Source organism: Ranitomeya imitator, chromosome 8 (genome assembly GCF_032444005.1).
Source record: "Ranitomeya imitator isolate aRanImi1 chromosome 8, aRanImi1.pri, whole genome shotgun sequence".
Lineage (NCBI taxonomy): Eukaryota > Metazoa > Chordata > Amphibia > Anura > Dendrobatidae > Ranitomeya > Ranitomeya imitator.
In genome coordinates this window covers 7,246,486-7,259,982 of record NC_091289.1, presented here as the reverse complement: position 1 = coordinate 7,259,982, position 13,497 = coordinate 7,246,486, and the positions used below count along the sequence as shown (strand labels likewise).

Below are 13,497 nucleotides of genomic sequence, written 5' to 3'. Positions count from 1 at the left end.
AAAAAAAAATCGGATTTTTTTTATTTAAATTGGATTTTTTTCAATAAACTGCTTTTTGAGGAAAATATTTTACCATCCAAAGGTTCTTCCATCATGAGCTAAAGCGGAGTTGTTTAACTCAGTAGAATAAAGGCTGTATATGTGTAACATTCACAATGCCATGCTCTTCCAGAGGTTTCTGTAGGATTAGTGGGCAGTTTCTCTCCTATATTATCACAGACGCTCGCTTTACTTACGCAGTTCTCAAAACTGAATTTGACTCCGCAGAGGTCCCAGCCTCTTCTTCACGGCAAAAATGTTACAACATGAACAGAGTTAAGAAAAAGACCTTAATCCTATTGTTCTACAAACCTATGAATACAGAATCAACCCCTTCAGTGCCAAATCCAAGAAGTTAGACAATATGTTATTATGATATTATAATATGAGTCATCTTCATCACCGCACTTCTCATGATGTTGCCTCATTCGCGCCACCAGGCCTTGCATCTCTTTGTTGCATCATTTGCATTTTGCACGCATGCCTGCCTTACCGATAGGCGAAGGAGCTTCATTAAAATATTCCCAAACTGGGTCTCTTTTACGGCCTGCTGCCATTATAAGGAAAGAATGTAATAAACCTCAGATCGTACACACAAACAGATCCAGACTTGTCTGTCTGTGGCTGTGCTCAAAGTTTCACTTTCATTTTCTTGTCTGCTTGCCCTTCCTCCTCCTCACACTTAGATTCACATTCTTCTTGTGTTGTGCAGATCTATTCCACTCCAAACAATCAGAAACATATTGTCTAACTTCTTGGACTTGGCACTGAAGGGGTTGATTCTGTATTCATAGGTTTGTAGAACAATAGGATTAAGGTCTTTTTCTCAACTCTGTTCATGTTGTAACATTTTTGCCGTGAAGAAGAGACTGGGACCTCTGCGGAGTCAAATTCGGTTAGGTAGAAACTTTGATTTAAATCACTGATTTAAATCAAGCCTTAGTGACTAGTGATTTAAATCGTGATTTAAATCAGTTAGATTTAAATCAAATCCACCCTGACAAACAGCTGCCAATGAATGTTATTTTGTAATAGTGGCTCCTCTCCGTTTCATTGATGTAGCAATGCCACTTGCAATTAACCCTCCTCTTTGGGACAGGCGAAACATCAGGTTCTTCCGCTCCTTTAAGAAAATACCTGGAGCTAAGTCCTCTGCGTGTCATTTTTTAGTCACTGTAAATGGGTGCTCTGGCAATTTTTCCAGCTCCGTCACCCGATTCCACTGACTTCCATTTAGCGTCAGTTGAGGGTTAGCCATGTCTACAAGAAAGGTTTTCAGTTCAACGAAGCGCTGAATCATTAAGTAAGTACTGCCCCATCGTATGGCTTGATCAATAATTGCCCTTTTTCCAGCACGTCTCTTCAAAATTGAGTCAACTTTAGGGGTTCTGGCAAAGTAGCCAATGTCCTCACCTTGCCAATCAGTGCAGCAGCATGTCCTTCTTGCAGACTGTCTCTTATAGCCAGCTGTAGCGTATGCACAACACAGCGCATGCGATGAATGAAAGAACGTATTGACAGTTTCAACAAGATCATCTAAACTATCATGTTGCTGTTCATCTGAAGCAACTTCAGTTTGCTCCTCAGTTACAATACTGTGTTCCTCTATTTCAAACATTTCTGTGTCTGTGGACCCAGAATGTTCTTCTAGCTGCTGGTCACCATCATTACTCTCATTCATTAGCTTAATAGTACTTATATTTGAAGCATTGTCAGTTACGACAGAAAGAACTTGCTCTTTTTTAAGTTCATAGTCTTGCAGAACCTTTTCCACCAAGACCTGGAGGAACTCACTGGTGTGATGAGCTTTGGTGTCTTTTACTGCCAATGTCTTGGTAACCATTTCATTTTTGTCACAAACAAATCGGACATTGATGGCAAAATAGTTCACTCTGTGACATGTGCAGGCATCCATTTTAAGAAACAAAGCATCCCTTCAGTGTTTTTTTAAGTTCTTCCTTTTGTTTAAAAGCTTCTTCGATTACTAATTTTCTAATACTCTCTCTCTCCAGAGAAACACCAAGCTTGTGGGCAATTTCCCCATTCAGACACATAAAAGCTGGTGGTGAAAATAATGAAATAGGCACACTATCCTTTACAACAAGCTCTATGATCTGGTTTTGTCATTGTCACAGTAACTGTCACTGACAAAATATCTTGCAACTTATGGCTGCAAAGTTCTCTGCTCCTTTGTTTGGCTGGAAGAGCTGGGCACTGGTTCATTGGTTTGTATGCAGTCTCTCTCATCCACTGCTTTCAGTACTTCTGGATGAAAGCGCTGTAAATGTCTTTAGATTAGAAGCTCTGGTAGGAGCATTTTTATCTTTGCCTGAATATGCACTGATCTTGGCTTCACAGCATTTGTTTTCGTCTCAATCATTTGTCCTACATTGACAGACATAATGTTTTCTATCTTGAGTGATGGTGAAATGTTCAAATACAGCTGATTTAATGTGACGCTTCTTTGACATTCTCAGGTTTTTAATTCTGCATTCACAATCCAAATGACAATTGTTTTTCCTAAAAACAATTGTACAAAATTATTGCCAGGTCGTACAACTGATATAGTGGTCAGTAATACTGTTATTCCTCATGTACTCACAGTTAACTGATGCAAAGTTTGTTGAAAGGATAATACTTCTTACAGTCTTCCTCTTCTGAGTAGCAGCTGTGAGATGCTAGGAAGATGCACACCAAACATCTAGTCTAGAGAAGGAGCTTTACTACTTAGAATTTGCAACACATTTTCACTTTCAGTTTCATACATTGTAAGTTGGGGGTTGGGGCAGCATGAGGTTAACCAAGTACAAGGTTGGATAAGGGCAGTGGAGAACAGTGACACACAAGTAAAAAGAAATGTATCTCCAGCAGAACTGCTCATCACCGTTGTTCATAGTTTGATAGAACATATATTTGAGTAACATTTATAAAATTCATATGAAAGTTCAATTATGAAATATTAATACATTTTTTTTAATTTTTTTTTTTTAAAGCTGGAGTCGGTACATTTCTACTGACTCCATCCAAAACTAACTCCGACTCCACAGCCCTGGTTACATCCTGTATTATACTCCAGAGCTGCACTCACTATTCTGCTGGTGCAGTCACTGTGTACATACATTACATTACTGATCCTGAGTTACATCCTGTATTATACCCCAGAGCTGCACTCACTATTCTGCTGGTGCAGTCACTGTGTACATACATTACATTACTGATCCTGAGTTACATCCTGTATTATACCCCAGAGCTGCACTCACTATTCTGCTGGTGCAGTCACTGTGTACATACATTACATTACTGATCCTGAGTTACATCCTGTATTATACTCCAGAGCTGCACTCACTATTCTGCTGGCGCAGTCACTGTGTACATACATTACATTACTGATCCTGAGTTACATCCTGTATTATACTCCAGAGCTGCACTCACTATTCTGCTGGTGCAGTCACTGTGTACATACATTACTGATCCTGAGTTACATCCTGTATTATCCTCCAGAGCTGCACTCCCTATTGTGCTGACTATTAGTAATAGGATTTCTCAGAGGTTCTGGGTCTTGACACCAGTGTTGTTGTGTGAATGGGTCGGAGCAGCCTCTGAATGTAAACACAGATTTCCAGTGACAAGCAGAGATCCTGTGTATTGTGGCAGGGTGTACGCGGATGACACTGGGACCCTCCGCGATCTGTAACGTGTCGTCTTCCATGATCACAGGGGAGCGTGGCTCCAGCGCAGGACAGTGACCTCTTTTCCAAGGCTCGGAGGTTCAGTCCTGTCGGCAGCGGTGGTCGGAGAAGTGGCCGCCTCCGATCCTGCGCAGCGCGGGCTGTAATCACACATCAGCCGCGGCTGGCACAGATTTGATGAAACATCCTATTTATGGCATGACATTCCTAGAATTCACATCCCAGGAATAGACCCCGGGTGATGACCGAGTCACATTAATTGTTACTCCGCAGAACTCCAGAGGAGCAGATTCTGGGAAGAGTACGGAGCAGCCAGCGTCAGATGGGACCAGGAGGCCGATAATCCAGAACGACCAATAATCCAGAACGACCAATAATCCAGAACGACCAATAATCCAGCATGTGGCTGAAAAGAAACCACACATGCAACCCATGAACTAAAATAAATCTATATATCTCAGAGTCCGCTCATCCGTTACTGACAAGTCAGAGTTTGAGTTTATATACGAAAGGGGGCCGAAGAGCTATGGTAGATCTGAAGCCTCTGTCACTCCAGCTCTATTCACTGCTCTGCATCATCACCACACTGATTGCTGGACCAGGGGAGGGTGAGTCAAGCAGGGGGACCTATTGGCTTCTGTTTGCTTTTTGTTCCCCCTCAAATCAAATTTGAAGCGGTCACAATTCCTGCTGCACCAGTCACAGGCAGGTGTTCGGGACAATATGGCTACTATAGCGGAGCCCAGATTAGTCCGTCGTCGCTCCCCTCCGCTCTCTTCCCAGCGCTGCTAGAGACCTGTCAATCACCTGGAGCAGCGTTGGGAAAGCGCAGATCATTTACAATAAATGAGAGCTGCAAAGAAATTACACTGTGCACGGCTGCAGTTGTGCCGAGCGGGGTTTGGCAGCATTCATTGACAAGTTCCCTATAGAAGGAGCTCACTGCCAGGTTCTCAGTCAACTCCTTCTGTAGCCAGCAAGTGACAGCGCATCACAGAGGCTACAGAACGCAAAAGCTGAAACACTTAAATGAAACATTGTTGCAAATAGTTGTAACCACAATTAAATGTATTTGAAGGGGAACCTGTCACATTGCAGTGCATTTCCAGTCTGCTCAGCGGAGCACACTGATCTATAGCTCTGTGCAAAAATATTAATTTAACCCTCTGCTCATCACAGGATATAAAGCCAATCGGGCGGTCCAGGCTGCTGTGGTTATTGACAGCTATGACTAAACACTTGTACAAGGAAAGCTGTCATTCAGACACTGATAAGGACCGCCCACTTGACTCGCAACCCGGACAGCCATTTATAGCTATAATCTGCTCCCTGGACTCCAATGTGTCAGTTTATATTAAGTTGGAGGAGAGAATTCATATTAATATAGTTGATCACCTCTTTGTGACAAATGATGGTACGGCAGTCATCACTCAGCTTCCAAAGTAGTAAAACAAGTGCGGACGTGTTCACACAGCATCAGCGGTGGATTACGGTACATTTCTAAACTCACACACGGCTGATTTTTCTTTGCGGATTTTAGTTAAAGTGTTTTCTCAGATCTGCAGCAAGGAAATTTCAGTGGTTTTTTTTTTGCCCATTCATGTGCATGAGGGGAAAAAAAAACAACTCATTCATCGTCTACGACACTACTGGGAACAGCTGAGCGCTGAACCTGGCAGTCTCATAGACAATGAATGGTGTGAAAGCCGAAACTCTGATCCATGCAGGACACAGCCCCACGCTCCAGATCACCGGGGGTCCCAGCGATTAGCAGGATACAGCCCCACACTCCAGATCAGATCATCAGGGGTCCCAGCCCCACACTCCAGATAACCGGGGGGTCCCAGCAATCAGCAAATTGTCTCTGATCCATAATGGTTATTCTCAAAAATATCACCTTTAGGCTATGTGCACACGTTGCAGATTTGACTGGAATTTTCTGTGCAGATTCTGCATTTCTTGGCAGAAAACGCAGGTCAGAATCTGCTCCTGTTTTTGGTCTTCGCACAAAAATCTGCAATGTGTGCAGATTTCATCCTTTTTTTTACCCCTGCAGATTTCTATTATGGAATGGGTGCAGAAAAGCAGCAGAACTGCACAAAAGAAGTGACATGCTTTTTTTTTTTTTTTTTTTTTTTTTTAATCTGCTGCGTTTTCTGTGCGGATTTTTCCGCACCATCAGCACAGCATTTTTTTTTGCCATTGATTTACATTATACTGTAAATCACTTGCAGATCTGCAGCGTTTCTGCGCGGAAAAAAGCTGCAGTTCTGCAGGAAATCTGCAACGTGTGCACATACCCTTAACATTTCCCCTCATTGACAGCAAACAGATGTGACAACTCAGGAAATCAGCCAGACTGTCGGTGCCCTTTTCTGCACATTACGGGTTAAGCAGAAAGACTTGCCGGACTCTGGTCACACGTCCCCGTGTGCACAGGTGGCAGCTGGACCGGGGCACAGACAACCTCCAGGGTCATCCTGAGCCTCAGGTACCACAAAAGGCACCCAGGACGCCGATATTCCATTGCCGGTCAAGTGAGTGGACACGGCTCTGGTTTGGCCGCCAAAGAAAAACAGTGTTCATGCCTTACCAGGGTCCTGCAAATCTCTACTCTGCTGCAGACTACTGATCCCCGTCATCAGATGTCAGGAAGAACATCGCAGAGATCACGCACATCCACCAATTTGTCAGGGGCAAAGCTCCGCTACCTCAAAGCGTCAGGATAATTACACAATAGACGAGTGATGGTTGAAGCCGCTTCCACCACTAGGCCGTTATTGGGGAACTCACAGTGAGCATCTGGTATATACACCGCTGATTCCAACTCATGGAATAGTATATATACCATATATCTCGGTACAGTCACTGCAAGCTGCCACCACCAATCATTTATACAGGCCGATTGGACACCCATTACAGGTAACATATGGCTACAGGGTGCGGTTTACAGAACAAGAGGAACAGCGCTATTACATTTTATATATATTTAATCTGGAAAGGTAGGCAGTGTTTATACAGATATACAAAGAGGATACAAAACAATACAGTATACACAACCACAAAATAAAAAGGGGCTTACTAAATCCGAGGTCTCAGAAATGGCTCAGAGCTTAGCGGAGGGAGGTACTCCTAATGTTAGGAAACAAAAAGACCAGAGAACTGTGTCTTCCAGGACTGACAAATGATAGAAACTAACACTCTGATTTTCATTAAAGATTATCCACACATACCACCTATTGGTGAGCTTCTATGGGGGCTGGTCGTGGGATGTGCTAGGGCTTTTAAAAGTTTGAGAGCTCAAACTTTCAGGACATTGTCACCCCTGGAGGTCCCAGGCGGTAGATATGGTTATCATATTTCCATCACGATATTAACTTTCTATAGAGATGAAATATGGCATGGATAGCATCATCCATCAAAAGGATATCAAGTTGAAGGGATTACAATAGCCTTACAATGATGTGAGTGAACGAGTTATGTTCATGCCTTCACTACAAAAGCCGAAAATATATCTCCCATAAGTATCTCATTGATTCACATCCTCAATATTTATCACTGAGCGCTGGATCTAGAGTATCTGAGATCAACCATTTGAACTGAGGAAACCCTTACACTTCTCTGCCTCTGAATAGACCAATCCTAGACTTGGTGGCCGCTTCTCATCAGATCTCTTGTTGTAAATACCTGTTCACGGCTGGAGGTCCTACTTTAATGGAGGATGATTTGTCAGCCTCATTTCAAAAGGGCCAACAGGGCCCCCCAACTATTACAAGTCTTTAATAGTAGTGGTCTTTTCATACAGGCCAGAGACACCTTCTGGCCCCCTTAGGCTCCAGATGCGATAGCAACCCCTGCACTTATTGTAGCTGCTCCCCTGCCTGCAGTAATCTATAAAGAAGGTAGGTGACAGGAGGTGTAAACCTCAGGGCCCCATAATCTGCACTAGGTCACATTTCTCCAGCGCCTCTTATAACGCTCCAGCACTGTTATAACCCACTCACAACTTTAAGAGAACGAAAAATCAGTTTCTATAGACCCGAGGAGTCGCTGGACAGAGAACACCTCCAACAAAGCCAAAGGAGCGCCCCCAGCACGAGCAAAGGTTACTCTTCACCTCCACAGAGCAGCATTATCCGAACCAGTGGTGTGTGCAGCTTCCAGATGGTGCAGAACGCAGAGGAGGAAGGTGATTGAGAGAAAATATACTCAACGTGGTTACAATAATGTCTTGTGAGCCTATAAATAGAAAAATCAGGAGGAGTGCGGAGAAAGGAGGCAGGCGGTGGAGAAAGGAGGCAGGCGGCGGAGACCGGCACTGGGAAACAGTCAGGAGTACCACAAGAACAAACAAGTCCAAGCAACAGCATGTTGAGCCTTGTAGTCCTGCAGATATCCATAGAACACTCGTTTACAAAGTCCCAAGCAAAGGAGACTCTGTAGCAAGTTCAGCAACGATCAATAACCTACTACTATATAGTACCCCAGAGCTGCACTCACTATTCTGCTGGTGCAGTCACTGTATACATACATACATACATAGGGTCACATTGAGTTAGTGCAATCCGTTTAGCACTAGCAGATTGCGCTAACGCAATGTTTTTACCGGGGCCGCGGTAACGTCCCCGCTCTCGCAGATCCCCAATCTGCGAGAGCGGGAAACGGACCGCGGGCGCGTCCGCGGCGTGCCACAAAACACCGGCGCGTCGCTAGCGCGTGCCAAACATGGCACGCGCTAGTGCTGCGCGTTCCCATTGCCGTGAATGGGCGCGCTAACGGACGCGTTGCACGGCGTTAATTTCGCCGTGCAACGCTGTCCGTTAGCGCGTTCCCATTAACGCAATGGGAACCTAGCCTTACATTACTGATCCTGAGTTACATCCTGTATTATACTCCAGAGATGCACTCGCTATTCTGCTGGTGCAGTCACTGTGTACATACATTACATTACTGATCCTGAGTTACATCCTGTATTATACCCCAGAGCTGCACTCACTATTCTGCTGGTGCAGTCACTGTGTACATACATTACATTACTGATCCTGAGTTACATCCTGTATTATACCCCAGAGCTGCACTCACTATTCTGCTGGTGCAGTCACTGTGTACATACATTACATTACTGATCCTGAGTTACATCCTGTATTATACCCCAGAGCTGCACTCACTATTCTGCTGGTGCAGTCACTGTGTACATACATTACATTACTGATCCTGAGTTACATCCTGTATTATACCCCAGAGCTGCACTCACTATTCTGCTGGTGCAGTCACTGTGTACATACATTACATTACTGATCCTGAGTTACATCCTGTATTATACCCCAGAGCTGCACTCACTATTCTGCTGGTGCAGTCACTGTGTACATACATTACATTACTGATCCTGAGTTACATCCTGTATTATACCCCAGAGCTGCACTCACTATTCTGCTGGTGCAGTCACTGTGTACATACATTACATTACTGATCCTGAGTTACCTCCTGTATTATACCCCAGAGCTGCACTCACTATTCTGCTGGTGCGATCACTGTGTACATACATTACTGATCCTGAGTTACATCCTGTATTATACCCCAGAGCTGCACTCACTATTCTGCTGGTGCGATCACTGTGTACATACATTACATTACTGATCCTGAGTTACATCCTGTATTATACTCCAGAGCTGCACTCACTATTCTGCTGGTGCAGTCACTGTGTACATACATTACATTACTGATCCTGTGTTACATCTTGTATTATATTGCAGAGCTGCACTCACTGCGGCATCAGAGATAAATTTCAGATCTTCGGGCTATGCTGGAAAATTTATTAACCTTTTCCTTCCCCACATTATGGCCAAAAAGAAAAAAAAAAGAAAAAATACACACAGGACCTTGGTCATTGAAAACTGTCAGAAAGTACAATTCTCTAACACCATCTGAAACTGATCACGTTCACTTGCACCATTCATGTAAAGCAAGCTGGTATAACCTGGGTATCTCCTGTATATAATTATATGTGTACAGCCAGTATAATCTGGGCATCTCCTGTATATAATTATATATGTACAGCCGGTATAACCTGGGCATCCTCTGTATATAATTATATATGTACAGCTTGTATAACCTGGGCATCTCCTGTATATAATTATATATGTACAGCCGGTATAACCTGGGCATCTCCTGTATATAATTATATATGTACAGCCGGTATAACCTGGGCATCCCCTGTATATAATTATATATGTACAGCCGGTATAACCTGGGCATCTCCTGTATATAATTATACATGTACAGCCGGTATAACATGGGCATCTCCTGTATGTAATAATATATGTACAGCCGGTATAACCTGGGCATCTCCTGTATATGATTATATACGTACAGCCGGTATAACCTGGGCGTCTCCTGTATATGATTATATACGTACAGCCGGTATAACCTGGGCATCTCCTGTATATGATTATATACGTACAGCCGGTATAACCTGGGCATCTCCTGTATATAATTATATACGTACAGCCGGTATAACCTGGGCATCTCCTGTATATAATTATATACGTACAGCCGGTATAACCTGGGCATCTCCTGTATATAATTATATACGTACAGCCGGTATAACCTGGGCATCTCCTGTATATAATTATATATGTACAGCTGGTATAACCTGGGCATCTCCTGTATATAATTATATACGTACAGCTGGTATAACCTGGGCATCTCCTGTATGTAATTATATATGTACAGCTGGTATAACCTGGGCATCTCCTGTATATAATTATATATAAATATACAAAGTGGATAAGCGAAAGGTCACCAACATTATTTCAAAAACCCATATAGGGTATATCTATATATAATATAATATAATATATTATAGTGGGACCCTAAATCGGACCATAGTGGACACACTCCATATTAATAACCAAAACCAAAAACGAAAACAGAAGCAGCAATCAGTCCAAAATAATGCAAAAATTACAACAAACTTTATTGATCATAAGGACAGGTAAAAAATAACGGAGAGATGAAACAATCCCCGTACTACACGTAGCATGCACACATACTATGGGCAGGTGATAGGTGCCAGTAATATTGTACAAACTACCCTGTGGATACAGTACACTAAACGTTATAAGCTATGCACAAGTCACCGCATATGATTACATGTATAGCGACCCATAAGGTACAGGAAATGGCGACAATGCATAGTATCATGTATACATACCGGGCAGAGTACACAGATAACACGTGTCCAAAGGCACCGCACACCTGACCCCCCCGACGCGCGTTTCGGCTACTGACTTTCTCAAGGGGTACCCTATAGGGGTCGCTATACATGTAATCATATGCGGTGACTTGTGCATAGCTTATAACGTTTAGTGTACTGTATCCACAGGGTAGTTTGTACAATATTACTGGCACCTATCACCTGCCCATAGTATGTGTGCATGCTACGTGTAGTACGGGGATTGTTTTATCTCTCCGTTATTTTTTACCTGTCCTTATGATCAATAAAGTTTGTTGTAATTTTTGCATTATTTTGGACTGATTGCTGCTTCTGTTTTCGTTTTTGGTTTTGGATATAATTATATATGTACAGCCGGTATAACCTGGGCATCTCCTGTATATGATTATATACGTACAGCCGGTATAACCTGGGCATCTCCTGTATATGATTATATACATACAGCCGGTATAACCTGGGCATCTCCTGTATATGATTATATACATACAGCCGGTATAACCTGGGCATCTCCTGTATATAATTATATATGTACAGCCGGTATAACCTGGGCATCTCCTGTATATAATTATATACATACAGCCGGTATAACCTGGGCATCTCCTGTATATAATTATATACGTACAGCCGGTATAACCTGGGCATCTCCTGTATATAATTATACATGTACAGCCGGTATAACCTGGGCATCTCCTGTATATAATTATATACATACAGCCGGTATAACCTGGGCATCTCCTGTATATAATTATATACGTACAGCCGGTATAACCTGGGCATCTCCTGTATATAATTATATACGTACAGCCGGTATAACCTGGGCATCTCCTGTATATAATTATATACATACAGCCGGTATAACCTGGGCATCTCCTGTATATGATTATATACGTACAGCCGGTATAACCTGGGCATCTCCTGTGGAGACCCCTTACAATGCTGGATATGGGGGGGGATCCTGTACATGCTGATAGTGCGGACGTCTTAGACCTTAATGCAGCATACCAGGTAAGAATCCAGGTTGTCAGTGCATGCTGACACTTGTAGTCCCAGTATTACACACTCCAACATCAGATCTACACCAGCAGCTCCCGGCCATCAGTGAATGCTGGGAGTTGTAGTCCCCGCAGCAGACGGCCTGTGTTATACAGTGTCAGGCCCTGGATCTCTATGGTGGATTAGAACCTGAAGGTTCTGGGAAACCCGATCAGCAGAGGGGATTCTACAGCGGACGGATCCTCGGGAAACATTAATGTCACTAAAATAAACAAATCTCTGAAGAATAAACAAAAAGTCTGAAACCGGGAGAAGAGAAAACACCTGAGAAAGGAGCCGAGACCCCCAGACCGTGCAGACACAGGGCCCACCGGAGCCCCTGCTACCTGCCCGCAGACGTTAACCCTTCACAGGACTGCAGCCACAACTTCACAGGACCCCCAGCAGTCAGCCCCCCAGCAGTCAGCCCCCCAGCCATGTCCTAGGTTACAGCATCCCAATCTGCTGTAGTGGAGGAGCTCGGGGAGGCAGAGAAGCCGCAGGAATGATACAATGTAGCGGCGGAGGAGCGCAGACACCGCACACACCGGGGGGCTGCGCTCTGCGGGGGATGCGATGCACAGGGGCGCCGGTACCTGCAGCCGCTCCGGCTCCATCCGCGCTCCGCTCCCCGGCTCTGTCCTCCGCCTCCCAGCGCCGTCTCTTTATATGGGCTGCGGGGATTGTAGTCCTGCATCCTCCGCTGCTGACTACACGTCCCGGCATGCTCTGCGGCAGATCCGTTACTTGAAGGATGGGACAACTTTCCTCCAGCGCTGATTGGCTGCTGCCTGGTGACGTCATGGATGAAGTTTAGAGAAAACTTCTGGGCTCAGCACAGGGGGTGCACATAGTTTCTCAAGCAGTCAGAATGGACATGATGGGGGGCTGGGTGGGGACCTCACTATAATGCTCCACTCTGGAGGCCTGACAACCACCACACCCCTGAGCAGGTGATCAGCTGCCCTGATAGGAGCAGGCAGGTATTTCATACAAAAAATCTGGGTGACCTCTACTGAGCTCTCAGGGTATATACACACGAGTCATTAAGGCTATGTGCACACGTGCGGATTCGCAGCAGTTTTCCATGAGTTTACAGTACCATTTAAACCTATGGAAAACAAAATCCGCAGTGCACATGCAGCGGGGAAAAAAGTGCGGAAACGCAGCGTTGTTTATTCCGCAGCATGTCAACTCTTTGTGCGGATTCCGTAGCAGTTTACCTGCAGATTTACCAAAATTAGTCCGGAAAAATCCGCAATGTGGGCACGTGGTCTTAGATATCAAGCATCAAATACAAAAAAGGCAGAGGTTTTACCACTAATTGCATTAACCATAGAAGCGTCACATATAAAAACAGCACATAAATTCCCCCAGTTTTGCAATGCGCTTACTAGTTGTGGAGTTATTACAGGTGAAATAGGTAAAAAAAAGTGTAAAAACCACGTGGTCAATAACCAACGTCCGCTGCGATGAATGCAAAGCAACCACGTCACCTTTACT

General features: G+C 44.1%; 1 protein-coding gene across 4 annotated transcripts in view; it reads right to left on the bottom strand.

Annotated features, from left to right (window-relative positions):
* The window catches only part of ITPR1 (inositol 1,4,5-trisphosphate receptor type 1), a 93,565-nt gene extending 80,861 nt beyond the window's left edge, over positions 1-12,704 (bottom strand). For 2 of the 4 annotated variants that reach the window (XM_069736179.1, XM_069736180.1), the window contains exon 1: positions 12,591-12,704. The gene's annotated coding sequence lies outside the window, so the exon portion shown is untranslated. The remainder of the gene's footprint in view (positions 1-12,590) is intronic. The other 2 variants (XM_069736181.1, XM_069736182.1) reach the window with 1 other exon arrangement.
* Between the last annotated feature and the right edge of the window lie 793 nt (positions 12,705-13,497).